This window comes from Sapajus apella, unplaced genomic scaffold (genome assembly GCF_009761245.1).
Source record: "Sapajus apella isolate SASKATOON/1434 unplaced genomic scaffold, GSC_monkey_1.0 scaffold28, whole genome shotgun sequence".
In the NCBI taxonomy this organism is placed as follows: domain Eukaryota; kingdom Metazoa; phylum Chordata; class Mammalia; order Primates; family Cebidae; genus Sapajus; species Sapajus apella.
Window position 1 is genome coordinate 22,787,075 of NW_022436968.1, and position 11,415 is coordinate 22,798,489.

Sequence of the window (11,415 nt, forward strand, 5' to 3'; positions counted from 1 at the left end):
CTCAGCCCAGTATTTATTTGCTCGACTGCATAGAGATGGCCTTCTTGAAGATAAAGATCAGAAAAAGTTCTGAAAATGCCCAGATCCTTTTTCTCCAAGCCTAATGATACACATGAAATTACAGTCATATGTTAAGACAGAAAACTGAAATCAATACTACTAATGACATTATGGATCAAAAAAGGAAAACAGTCTTTTTCTTTAATAATCATTTTTGGCCAACCGTGGTCAGGGTCACACTTGTAATTTCAGCACTTTGGGAGGCCAAGGCAGGTGGATCACCTGAGGTCAGGAGTTTGAGACCAGCCTGGCCAACATGGTGAAACCTGTCTCTACTAAAAATATAAAAATTCGCCAGGCATGATGGCACACACCTGTAATCTCAACTACTTGGGAGGCTGAGGCAGGAGAATTGCTTGAACCCAGGTGGCGGGGGTTGCAGTGAGCTGAGATAGCGCCACTGTACTCCAGCCTGCATGAGAGTGAGACTCCGTCTCAAAAAAAAAAAAAAATTTTCTTTCAAAATAGCAAGACTCATTATTTCTTTCCTTATCTATGGGTCAGTCAATTGCTGACCAGCAATTATGATCTTTATAAGTAAGAAATCAAGAAGAATTTATGTCTTAACTGTAGTATATCAGAAACAGATTATTAGTCCTGTGATATTACAGTTAGTTGTAGGGAAAAAATATAATGAAACTTACTGATAAGAATTGAGGTTACAGTTTTACATCCTTGTCTTAGAAATGTTCGCTTTTTTTTTTTTTTTAGACAAGGTCTCACCCTCACCCAGGCTGGATTGCAGTGATGCAATCATCGTTCACTATAGCCTCCAGCCTCCAACTGCTGGGCTCGAAGGATCCCTCTGCCTCTCAGCCTCCCATAGAGCCAGGACTACAAATGTGCACCACCATGCCCAGCTAATTTTTTGTTTTTTGTAGAAACGGAGTCTCACTATGTTGCCCAGGCTGGTCCCAAACTCCTGGCCTCAAGCAATCCTCTCACCTTGGCCTCCCAGAATGCTGGGATTACAGGTGTCAGCCACCATATCCATCCTCATATTTTTTTTTTCAGTGTTACAGAATAGATGTTTGGTACAATTTACCTAAAAGATAAAACAATGACTTATTTTGGAAAGGTAATAGTAAAATTAGCAAAAAGGAAAAAGCATTCTCTTTTTTTGTAGGGATTTCTTTCCTTTTTTAGCTTACATTTTACTTTGTTTTAAAGGGAATTTAAAAAAGCGATTATTCAATCATGGAATAAAAGTTCTACAAAAGGCATATGCTGTCCTCATATATATGGAAGAGACAACACAGTCTTGTGGAAAGTTTAGTGCCCTACCAGTCCCAGTTCTACTATTTCATGCTTGTTCAACCTTGTTTCATCTATTAAGGGGAGATAATAGTACTGCCCAGTCACCATACTGGGTTGTTGTAAAAATCAAATGGAGGCTGGGCACGGTGGTTCACGCCTGTAATCCCAGCACTTTGGGAGGCCGAGGCGGGCGAATCATGAGGTCAAAAGATCGAGACAATCCTGGCCAACATGGTGAAAACCCATCTCTACTAAAAAAATACAAAAATTAGCTGGGCGTGGTGGCACACGCCTGTAGTCCCAGCTACTCGGGAGGCTGAGGCAGGAGAATTGCTTGAACCAGGGAGCTGAAGGTTGCAGTGAGCCAAGATCGTGCCACTGCACTGCAGCCTGGCGACAGAATGAGACTCTGTCTCAAAAAGAAAAAATGTAAGAAAAAAGAAACACCAAATGGAATAATATTTGTGAATGAGCTTTGTAAACTCTAAAATTCTATGTTGGTATGAAGTGGTATTACTATAATAACATTTATTCTAGCAAGGGAGGTTTGGAGAAGTATTTTCTTCAGAGTAAAGGTCCGTATTACACTATTAGGAATGAACTAGCAACCACATGTTAGGACAGGCTCAAGTTCATATAGATTGATAAATTTCACTATCTTTTTTTTTTTTTTTTTTTGAGATGGAGTTTCGCTCTTGTTACCCAGGCTGGAGTGCAATGGCGCGATCTCGGCTCACCGCAACCTCCGCCTCCTGGGTTCAGGCAATTCTCCTGCCTCAGCCTCCTGAGTAGCTGGTATTACAGGCACGCGCCACCATGCCCAGCTGATTTTTTGTATTTTTTTTTTAGTAAAGACGGGGTTTCACCGTGTTGACCAGGATGGTCTCGATCTCTTGACCTCGTGATCCACCCGCCTCGGCCTCCCAAAACGCTGGGATTACAGGCGTGAGCCACCGCGCCCGGCCAAATTTCACTATCTTGCTTTGAAACCTCCAGAATGGATTAAAATTTGGCATTAAAATATGGTCATCAGAAAATGGATGCAGGAAATCTAAGACCTAAAAGAAAAATGCATGTATGTAATGGGTCTTCACTTCAAAATACATACCTTTACATAGACAAGTAACAGTAGTTAGTAGTTAGCTCATTTTTTTAGCTCCTAGTGCTAATGACAGTAAAGTTATGAGTCTGAGTTCCCAGAGCAATTATCCGGAAACTATTATCCAGCTAGATGACTTTCAAATGGGATATAAGAAAGAAACTAGGCTGGGTGTGGTGGCTCATGCCTGTAATCTCAGCATTTTGGGAGGCCGAGGTGGGCAGATCACATGAAATCGGGAGTTCCAGACCAGCCTGGCCAACATGGTAAAACCCCGTCTCTACTGAAAATATAAAAATTAGCTAGGCATGGTGACACATGCCTGTAAATCCAGCTACTCAGGAGGCTGAAGCAGGAGAATTGCTTGAGCCCAGGAGACAGAGGTTGCAGTGAACTGAGATCACTCTATTGCACTCCAGCCTGTACAACAGAGCGAAACTCTGTCTCAAGAACAAAAAGAAAGAAAGAAAAGAAAATTGGACCAACTCATGTTGAAAATTCTAAAGACATAAAAATTACCAACAGCTTTTATTTTCTAACTCTAATACACTACCCATGGGTGTATAAATTAGTACCTTTTGAGGGACAATTCGAAAATTTTAACAAATTTTTACAAATGTAACAAAATTTTCAATTCGTATATCCTTTGAGGCAACAACAGTTCCACTTTTAAGCATTTGTACTGCAAATCTATTTCACAGGAATGCAAAGATATACTGAAACAAACATGTTCAATGCAGCATTATTTTCACTGGCAAGTTGGAAATAGCCTAAACTTCCAGCACAAGGGGCTAGCTAATATGTTCTATCTCCTATACAATAGTTTAAAAAATAAATTACAGAAGAATATAATATTTCATTTATATAAAAATATATTTTGTTATAAACAGAAAACATCTGAAAACATACCTCACGAGATTAACCGTAGTTGCCTTTAGCGGGAATTTGGAGATGGGGATTAATGGAGTGTTTGTTTTTGTTTTTGTTTTGGAGATGGAGTCTGGCTCTGTCACTCAGGCTGGAGTGCAATGGTGTGATCTTGGCTCACTGCAGCCTCGATATCCCAGATTCAAGCAATTCTCGTGCCTCAGCCTGCCAAGTAGCTGGGACCACAGGCACCCGCCACCATGCCCAGCTAATTTTTATATTTTTAGTAGAAACGGGTTTTCACCATGTTGATCAGGCTGATCTCGAGCTCCTGACCTCAAGTGATCCAGCTGCCTTGGCCTCCCAAAGTGCTGGGATTGTAGGAGTGAGCCATGGCACCCAGTCTAATGAGGTTCTTTTTCTTTTTTAATACCATTTGTCTCTTTTAATGATGATGTATTGGTTTCTTTCACAGTTAGAAACTTATTCATCTTTTTGGAGGTTTTTAGATAACGGTTGCTAACTCTTTACCCTCTTCTCTACATTATACATGTTATGGTAAACAGGGAAGCAGTTTAATCAAAAGTAGGAACAATTAGTTGAAAACTAATATTTTTCATTATGCACATGCTGATGACCTCTCTTCTTAGGCTCCCTCTCAGGTTTCTTTATCCCCTTCCTTCCCTGCCTGATCCTTAAGGACAGTCCCTATATAAATGGAATTATCTATATACCCTGAGATACTGGGTTATATTCTCATTTACTGAATCTTATCTAAAAATCTGAATGTAACTTTTTTTTTTTTTTTTTTGAGACGGAGTTTCGCTCTTGTTACCCAGGCTGGAGTGCAATGGTGCGATCTCGGCTCACCACAACCTCCGCCTCCTGGGTTCAGGCAATTCTCCTGCCTCAGCCTCCTGAGTAGCTGGGATTACAGGCACGCACCACCATGCCCAGCTAATTTTTTGTATTTTTTTTAGTAGAGACAGGGTTTCACCATGTTGACCAGGATGGTCTCGATCTCTTGACCTCGTGATCCACCCGCCTCGTCCTCCCACAGTGCTGGGATTACAGGCTTGAGCCACCGCGCCCGGCCTCTGAATGTAACTTTTTAAAAAAATGTAATATTCTGAATACTTGGAGAAATGAAAATTTTCACTTAAAAATAGTAATACAATTTCAAAAGCTTTCTAAAATCTTTTAAAATGTTAACAGATAATTATAACATTTTGTTTTATGCAAGCCTTGTTAAGAAAGGATCACAAGAAAGACCACAAAGAAATCTTCTTTTTCAAAAAATCGTGGCTGCACACCTACATTGTCCTTGGATGTGGAGAAGTCCTGCTGAGCTAAATTGTATGTTTCTTTCATTTGGTAAAGATTTTTCCTATTTTTTCTTTTGGATGTGGACTTTGAAGTTATTTTATTCTCATACTTGGAAGTTCATATTGTTCCTGTGAGTAAATACAGGACTGCAGCAAGGAGATGACAAATGTCCAATTCATTCAAATAGTGTCAGTATGACTTAATTTTTTTTTTTTTTTTTTAGACAGAGTGTTGCTGTCCCCATGTTGGAGTGCAGTGGTGCCATCTCGGCTCACTGCAGCCTTTGCCTTCTGCGATTCTCCTACCTCAGCCTCCTGAGTAGCTGGGACTATAGGTGTGTGCCACCATGCCCAGCTAATTTTTGTATTATTATTTTTTTTTTTTTGAGACGGATTTTCGCTCTTATTATCCAGGCTGGAGTGCAATGGCGCAATCTCGGCTCACCGCAACCTCTGCCTCCTGGGTTCAGGCAATTCTCCTGCTTCAGCCTCCTGAGTAGCTGGGATTACAGGCACGCACCACCATGCCCAGCTAATTTTTTGTATTTTTAGTAGAGACGGGGGTTTCACCATGTTGACCAGGGATGGTCTCGATCTCTTGACCTCATGATCTACCCACCTCGGCCTCCCAAAGTGCTGGGATTACAGGCGTGAGCCACCGCGCCCGGATCTCTATTTTTGTATTTTTAGTAGAGCTGGGTTTCACCATGTTAGCCAGGATGGTCTCTACCTCTTGACCTTGTGATCTGCCCGCCTTGGCCTGCCAAAGTGCTGGGATTACAGGTATGAGCCACTGCGCCTGGCTGACTTTATTTTCTTAGGTTTTGCTTTCCTTTTTGTTAAACAAAATAAATTAGATTAGATGGTTAAATACCAAATGACAATTTTATTTACTACTATAAGATTTAATAATATATAAGTACATATCTAACCACAAATGAAAATTGTGTTATATATTTAGTATATTACAACACATCCATTTTTCAAGGTGGAAAGATAATTATCTGAATCATTGTGTGACAGATGAGAACATTAGCTGTGATTTGAAAGGGTCATTCTTTGGTAAACCTCATTATTTTTATGCTATCTAGTTCATATGTATTTTTTCAATGGGGTCATATAGGGTAGAGATGTTAAAAAAATGATAACCATGAACTTTTAATCTTTTTTGTGCCAGTCTTGAGGTTAAGGCACTCCTACATATGAGACCAATATACCACAAATAGTTCCAGTAGATTTTTACCTTGCTCCAGTGCCCTAAAATGTTCCAGTATGGGAGGAAGACTTCATAAATTAGAGTCCTCGTACAAATATTACCAACAATGTTATAGAAATTGGAGTGAGATAGAATAGGTTAGGGTAGATGATTTCACATCAGGTGGGCCAAAGGAGTCTTCACTGGAAGGCTCAAAGACATGTTCTCTGAAATATCTGCAATGTTAACAATTATATGTATGGACTCCCTGCAAACTGGAATGATTGCAGATAATGGGAAAAGTCAAGCATAATACTCAATTTTTAATGGAAAAGGGAGGAACTGAGGGATCACATTCTGTTTTGTCTGCTTCTTTGAAAGACTATAGTGTTAATCTTTGAAAAACAATAACCAGCCCCCACACAAAAAAAAAAATCCTACAATTTATAGGTCCACAGAGGGTAGCCAAGTATCTGTCATCTAACATAGGTTTGTGAAAAGCAATCATGCTAAATAAATTTATTTTACATCTTAAACAAATAAATAGCACAAAGAAGTATTATAGTAGGTTTGATTAGATATGTAATCATTGCTGACCCTATGCAAAATTGTGATTTAGAGAAAATTCAATTATCTGCTGCAGACCTTAATATATTCAGATTACTTATACAATTGTACTTATCACATACATACAACTTCAAGTTCTGATTCATTCACTTAACGTTATATAATAAACTATTTTCTACTCATACTTTTATGTGACCAGATTACTAAGGAATTTGAACTTGGTGGAGATTCAAACACAAAATGTTTTCTTTTTCTCGAGTCACTGCTTCCACGGTACTACGTTGAATATTCTTTCCCCCAGGCAGAGTCCATAGTTTTCTGTTTTCTTTTTTTTTTGAGATGGAAGCTCACTGTGTCACTCAGGCTGGAATGCACTGGCACGATCTTGGCTCATTGGAACCTCTGCCTCTCAGGTTCAAGTGATTCTCTGCCTTGGCCTCCTGAATAGCTGGGACTACAGGCACGTGCCACCACACCCAACTAATTGTTGTATTTTTAGTAGAGACAGGTTTTCACCATGTTGGCCAGGCTAGTCTGAAACTCCTGACCTCAGATGATCCACCTGCCTCAGCCTCCCAGTGTTGGGGTTACAGGCATGAGCCACCATGCCTGCCCAGCTTTCTGGTCTTTTAAGATATTCGAAGTCTAGCATGGACTAGTTTAAAACTTTGGAGTTTTAAATTTGGACTAGTTTTAAAACTTCCCCATTGCTGGACAGACTTTAGCCATAGGGACCTGAAATGGGTAGTAGAGCGTGGTCAATTTTTTATGCATTCTCCCACTCTAAGCTCCTTAAGATTGGTGTTGGCCAGGTACAGTGGCTCATGCTTATAATCCCAGCACTTTGGGAGGCCAAGGTGGGTGGATCATGAGATCAGGAGTTTGAGACCAGCCTGACCAACATGGTGAAACCCCATCTTTACTAAAAACACAAAAATTAGCTGGGCATGGTGGCGGGTGCCTGAAATCCCAGCTACTCGGGAGGCTGAGGCAGGAGAATCACTTGAACCCGGGAGGCGGAGGTTGCAGTGAACAGAGATTGTACTACTGCACTCCAGCCTGGGTGACAGAGCTAGACTCCGTCTCAAAAAAAAAAAGATTGGATTGGGGCGTGGGGGTGTCTGGCTCTAGGATATTTCTTCTTCTTTTTTTTTTTCCAATGCTAACTACTCCAGGATAGGGATTGGAAGTAGGAATAGAGAAGAAATGAATCTTGCTACTTAACTATGGTCATCTCTGCTTCTCCAGCTGACATTGGTCATCAATGTTCTTACTGCCTCTCACATAGCATGCATTCTTAATTACTTCAGTGAACCTAAAGGGGCCTTTGAATTGTACCAATTTCCTGACAAGGAAACTCTGACCCCTTGCTGCTGTGGTCTCCTGTCAGTAGGCCTCATTTTTGGGTGGAATACTGCAAAGGCAATTCAAGCCCCAATGTCTTACTGGTGTCAATTGCCTGTAAGAAATTTACATATAATCCCTTGTGTGGCAATCAATGTTGCTAACACAGTGACCACACATAGTCCTACAGCTATCATACATGAGAGGATGATGAAATTTGAAATGTTAGCCAGTATTGGCCAGGCACAGTGGCTCACACCTGTAATCCCAGCACTTCGGAAGGGTGAGGCAGTCAGATTACGAGGTCAGGAGTTTGAGACCAGCCTGACCAACATGGTAAAACCCCATCTCTACTAAAAATACAAAAATTAGCCAGGTGTGGTGGCGCACGGCTGTAATCCCAGCTACCCAGGAGGCTGAGGCAAAAGAATCACGTGAAACCAGGAGGCAGAGGTTGCAGCAAGCTGAGATTGCACCACTACACTCCAGCCTGAGCGACAGAGTGAGACTCCATCTCAAAAAAGAAAACAAGCCGGGCGCGGTGGCTCAAGCCTGTAATCCCAGCACTTTGGGAGGCCGAGGCAGGTGGATCACGAGGTCAAGAGATCGAGGCCATCCTGGTCAACATGGTGAAACCCCGTCTCTACTAAAAATACAAAAAAAATTAGCTGGGCATGGTGGCACGTGCCTGTAATCCCAGCTACTCGGGAGGTTGAGGCAGGAGAATTGCCTGAACCCAGGAGGCGGAGGTTGCGGTGAACCGAGATCGCGCCATTGCACTCCAGCCTGGGTAACATGAGTGAAACTCCATCTCAAAAAAAAAAAAAAAAAAAAAGAAGAAAAGAAAAGGAAGAAAGAAAGAAGGAAAGGAAGGAAGGAAGGAAGAAAGAAGGGAGGGAGGGAGGGAGGAAGGAAAGAAAAAGAAAGAAGAAAGGAAGGAAGGAAGGAAGGAAAGAAGGCAGGAAGGAAGGAAGGAAGGAAAGAAAGAAAGAAATGTTAACTAATGCCCATGCTCTTTATATAAGGAACAGGTGGAATAAGAATCTAGAATAATATAAAAAGAAGCTGCTATTGAACCCCACTTTTGTGGGTGGTTATGAGGCCTAAGTTGATAATCATAACTTCCTTTCCCCACCCCTCATTCTGTATCCCCTCATCCCTGTCAGCACCTTGACTTTGTTTTATTCTTTATCTAGTGCAGTGTCCGAAACCCTATTTTCCAAATGATCTCAGTGCACTATGGACTTACTTCTGTTGGATTGGCCGTCTCTACCAAGCTGCCTGAGTTGGGATTCAGACATAGTCATCCTTGCCTCATTGTATAGTAATAACCCAGCTTCTCCTTCATGATGGGGATTAATCACTGCTTGGTTGTGGTGACCCTTTTCTGCCTTTAGTTTTGCATCTGGAGAAGCTCAAAATCTCCAGGGGGCGGTTTCAGCTTCCAATTCATCTGAATGATGATGGTGTTTCTTGGTGGAAGCATTTCTTCCTTGGACACTAGGGCCTGAAAATCCATGAGCCCAAGATTGTGAGGAAAAGAGGCAAGAATTTCTCTAGTGGATTATTTGGCGAGATAAGAGGGAGGCTGTTTTCACCTCATCTTCCTCTTTTTTTTTTTTTTTTAAATCCCCAATGTTCTGATCTCCAGTGTTCTGATATTTCCAAATGTGCCTTGGTATGGAGCCTTTCTTATTCATTGTTTTGGATACACAGAGAACACTTTGAAACTGAATACTCATCTTTTGGATATGAAAAATTCTCTTGTGTTAATTCTTTGATAATTTCTTTTCTATCATGTTAAATTTCTATTTTCTCCAGACCTCTTAGAATTTAATTATTGGGCCCCTTGGATTCGTTCTTTGTATTTAAATCCTTTCCCTCCCTTTCTTAGTGTATTGCTTTACTTTCTGAGAGATTTTTCACAACATTTTCATTTTAATTCTTTTTATAACTTTATTGCCATTTATTAGATTTATAACCTTGCTTTCCCAAGGTTATAATCTCCGAGTCTCAGTTTAATTTCCCAGTCTCAGTTTCCCCATCTTTGAAATAGAGATAATGACAAGAAATTACCCTACTTCTGAGTTGTTTGAGGATAGATTCATAGAAAGTGATTAGAATAGTGCCTGACACAAAGTAAGTACTCAATAAATATTAGCTTATATTGGTTATTCATCAGTGTCTTGTGAATTTGGTTAGCTTAAGTGATCTTTGGGCCATTTACAAGATGATTTATGACATACAGAACTGATGACTATATCCTGGATATTGGTGACTTTACCACATCAGGCCTTTTTTGGAAGAAGACCTAACGGCTGGCTTTCAGAATCGTGCCTCTCTATCTCAACATGTCCTTCAAACACAACAATTTTTGTTCCTTCTCCAGTTTTGCCTGTCTGTGTCTCTCTTTACATGTCTATGTTTTCATCTTAATATCTTATAAGAAGTCTTTATTCTTGGCTGGGTGTGGTGGCTCATGCCTGTAATCCCAGCACTTTGGGAGGCTGAGGTGGGCGGATCACAAGGTCAGGAGTTTGAGATCAGTCTGGCCAACATAGTGAAACTCCATATCAACTAAAAATACAAAAAGTTGGCCGGGCGCGGTGGCTCACGCCTGTAATCCCAGCACTTTGGGAGGCCGAGACGGGTGGATCACTAGGTCAAGAGATCGAGACCATCCTGGCCAAAATAGTGAAACCCTGTCTCTACTAAAAATACAAAAAAATTAGCTGGGTGTGGTGGCGCACGCCTGTAGTCCCAGCTACTCGGGAGGCTGAGGCAGGTGAATTGCTTGAACGTGGGAGGCGGAGGTTACAGTGAGCCGAGACTGCGTCACTGCACTCCAGCCTGGCGCCTGTCGACAGAGCAAGACTCTCTGTCTCAAAAAACAAAAAAACAAAAAGTTAGCCAAGGGTGGTGGTGTGCACCCGTAATCCCAGGTACTCGGGAGGCTGAGGCAGGAGAATCGCTTGAACCCAGGAGGTGGAGGTTGCAGTGAGCCGAGATTGCACCATTGCACTCCAGCTCGGGTGACAAAGCAAGACTCCATCTCGATCGATCGATCGATCGATAGATAGATAGATAGATAAATAAATAGAAACCTTTATTCTTAAAAAGGAAAGTGATAGGGGGAATATGATTCATGAAGGTAGTCTGTCCCAAAATTGTGTGTTTATTTTTTTCCCAAACATTTTTATTAACCACTGCTTTGTACCTGACCCTGCACTAATTGCTAGGGATATAGAGATTTTCATTTTATCTTTTTCTTCAATTCCTGTATCGAGCATCTACCATGCTCTAGAATCTACATGAGTTCACATTCTATTGTGGTATTTTTAAACTGTAAGTTTGGCTTACTAAAGGGTCATGAATGATATCAATTTAGTGTGTTGAAACCAAAAATTAGAAAGAAATAGAATATAGCGCCGGGCGCGGTGGCTCAAGCCTGTAATCCCAGCACTTTGGGAGGCCGAGGCGGGTGGATCACGAGGTCAAGCCATCGAGACCATCCTGGTCAACATGGTGAAACCCCGTCTCTACTAAAAATACAAAAAATTAGCTGGGCATGGTGGCGCGTGCCTGTAATCCCAGCTACTCAGGAGGCTGAGGCAGGAGAATTGCCTGAACCCAGGAGGCGGAGGTTGCGGTGAACCGAGATCGTGCCATTGCACTCCAGCCTGGGTAACATGAGTGAAACT

At 41.5% G+C, this 11,415-nt stretch overlaps 1 protein-coding gene across 1 annotated transcript in view; it reads left to right on the plus strand.

Annotated features, from left to right (window-relative positions):
• Positions 1-11,415, plus strand: part of SLC25A12 (solute carrier family 25 member 12) — a 237,288-nt gene that overhangs the window by 97,416 nt on the left and 128,457 nt on the right. The window lies entirely within an intron of this gene.